This window comes from Erinaceus europaeus, chromosome 3 (assembly GCF_950295315.1).
Source record: "Erinaceus europaeus chromosome 3, mEriEur2.1, whole genome shotgun sequence".
Taxonomy (NCBI): Eukaryota; Metazoa; Chordata; class Mammalia; order Eulipotyphla; family Erinaceidae; genus Erinaceus; species Erinaceus europaeus.
This window is the reverse complement of record NC_080164.1, coordinates 169,230,608-169,233,771: the sequence shown is the minus strand read 5'-3', so window position 1 is coordinate 169,233,771 and position 3,164 is coordinate 169,230,608.

The following is a 3,164-nucleotide window of genomic DNA, read 5'->3' as shown; positions in this document are numbered from 1 at the left end:
GTAAGGTGTGTCTCTGGGGAAGCTGAGCTCCAGGACACATTGGTGGGGTCTTCAATCCAGGGAAGCCTGGCCAGCATCCTAGTGGCATCTGGAACCTGGTGATTGAAAAGAGAGTTAACATATGAAGCCAAACAATTTGTTGAGCAATCATGGATCCCAAGCTTGGAATAGTGGAGAGGAAGTGTTAGGGAGGTACTCACTGCAAACTCTAGTGTACTTCTGCTTTTAGGTATATATTTTGCAGTAGTTTATGGATATGTGTGCACATAAGCACTCTCTCACGGAAACTGGTGTATATCTAGGTTATGGGACTTTGTTAGAAAGTGAACTACCTGAGATGAAATTAGAGTGTACTATAAAAGGAAAGGTCTCACCCGAGTAATGAAGCTGAAGGGTTGTCATTCCACACGTGAAGTCTCTGGATACAGTCTGAGGTGAAGCATGTTGAGGTGGCAATCGTTGCGTTGGTTAGGTTGTGATCGGCAAATGCAATATTATTTGGTTTGGATTGGGAGATGCATACGGGAAAGTGGGCCCTATCCAAGGGTTCCAGGACTGGGGGAAGTAGGGGCTCTATAGTGGAGATGTGAGGTTCCTGCTGTCTTAGGGTTCAAAAAGACAATCGATAGTTAATATTATCATCACATTATTTGTTAATTGGGTTAACTTTGAAAAGTCCCTTTGTTATGGTTTGCTGTACAGTATCCGGTATCTTGTATATAGATGTGCTCTTGGATGCTTCTAATCTACTTGGTCTAGGCTTTTGAGAGAGTCCACATATCAAATACATAGCCTATATATTAAAAAGATTCAGTTTGTCTTTTGAGAAATTTTGAGACATACAACTGATTTTCCCCCTCTCATATTAATTAACTAGTGATTTATATGTCTACATTTTGCTAGGAGTGTACATAAACACCATTCCCACCACCAAAGGACTGTGACCCATCCCTCCCGCCCACTCCCACCCCCCACTGGCCCAGGAAGCTGCATGTCCACCCCTCACCACTGGGTTTTTACTTTGGTGCCCTACTTACAATTTGATCAGGTCCTGCTTTTAGTTTCCCTTTCAGATCTTCTTAGTCAGCTTCTGTTGATGAGTGGGATCATCCCATACTCATCTTTATCTTTCTGACTTAGTTCACTTAACATAATTCCTTCTAGCTCTGTCCAAGATGGGTCAGAGAAGGTGGGTTCATTGTTCTTGATAGCTGCATAGTATTCCATTGTGTATATATACCACAGCTTTCTCAGCCACTCATCTGTTGTTGGGCACCTGGGTTGCTTCCAGGTTTTAGCTATTATGAATTGTGCTGCTATGAACATAGGAGTACACACCTCTTTTTGGTTGGGTGTTATGGAGTCCTTGGGGTATAACCCCAGGAGAGGAATTACTGGATCATATGGAAGGTCCATGTCTAGCCTTGTGAGAGTTTTCCAGACTGCTCTCCACAGAGGCTGTACCAGTTTACATTCCCACCAGCAATGTAGCAGGGTTCCTCTGTCCCCACAACCTCTCCAGCATTTGTTGCTGCTGTCCTTTTTGATGTATGCCATTCTTACAGGAGTGAGGTGGTATCTTAGTGTTGTCTTAATTTGCATTTCTCTGACAATCAGTGACCTAGAGCAGTTTTTCATATGTTTGTTAGCCTTTTGGATCTCCTCTGAGGTGAATGTTTTGTTCATTTCCTCTGCCCATTTTTGGATGGGGTCATTTGCTTTTTTGGTGCTAAGTTTGCTGAGCTCTTTATATATTTTGGTGATGAGTTTCTTGTCTGATGTCTGGCATGTGAAGATCTTCTCCCATTCTGTGAGGGGTCTCTCTGTTTGTTTAATAGTTTCTTTGGCTGTGCAGAAGCTTTTCAATTTGATGTAGTCCCATTGGTTTGTTTCTGCTTTAGTCTTCCTTGCAATTGGGTTTGATTCATCAAAGATGTCCTTGAGGTGTATGTGGGAAAGTGTTTTACCAATGTTTTCCTCTAAGTATTTGATTGTTTCTGGTCTGACATCTAGGTCTTTGATCCATTTGGAGTTGATTTTTGTTTCTGGTGAGATAAAGTGGTTCAATTTCATTCTTCTGCATGTTTCAACCCAGTTTTCCCAGCACCATTTATTGAAGAGAGCCTCCTTTTTCCATTTAATTCTTTGGGCCCCCTTATCAAAGATTAGATGCCCATAGGTGCTGGGAAAAGCAATTACTTTTCTATGATTTTGAAAGCTCTAGTGGAGCTTGAAATATGCAAAGTCAAATATACACACGGGGAATTGATGACTACAGTTTATCCTCCAATCATCAGGAATGGATCTCAGCTGCAAAAGAACTTGAACAACTATAAGAACAATAACAACAATAACAAAAACAAAACAAAAGAAATCAGCATTCTGATTGGATAAACTCCATGACTCTGTCTTTAAAGACTTGGCTTCTATGTTTGCTCATTTGAGGTCATCTTATCTATTCCTGTCTCTTACAGAGGCTTACATGAAATAATGTGAATGTGCACCACAGACTGCAGGTAAACAGCATGATTCAGAGCTTAACTGGAATCCTGGGTAAGGCATCATTCTTTCTGTGTTACAAAATGAATACTACTTGCAACTAAGCATATTATTATCATAATAGATTTTTATTTTTTTGCCTCCAGGGTTATTCCTTGGCCTCGATGCCTGCACTATGAATTCACTGCTCCTGGCTGCCTTTTTTTTTTCCCCCATTTTGTTGTTGTTGTTGCTGTTGTGTTATCAGCTAGGACAGAGAAACAATGAGAGAGGAGGGGAAGCCAGGGAGGGGGAGAAAAAGATAGACACCTGCATACCTGCTCCACCTCTTGTGAAGTGACCCCTCTGCAAGTGGGAAGCTAGGGGCTTGAACCAGGATCCTTGCGTTTCACACTATGTGCACCAGTGTGTCATCACCTGCCTCCCTGCCTCCATCATAGTAAAAGTGATTTAGTTTCTCTGAAGTGTGTCATCCTTCCTGTCCTCTGTTCATGATTCTAAATTTTACACTAGCACCTTTGACTGGTTTAGTTAGGAAGCTTACTATGTGGAATGAGCCAAGCTTGAACCTTGAACCTTGTTGAGAACTCCATATAGTGACTTTCACAAGCAATAAAACCCTTTATGCTATAGAGTTCAAAAAGTTATGCAATCAAGGGATAGGG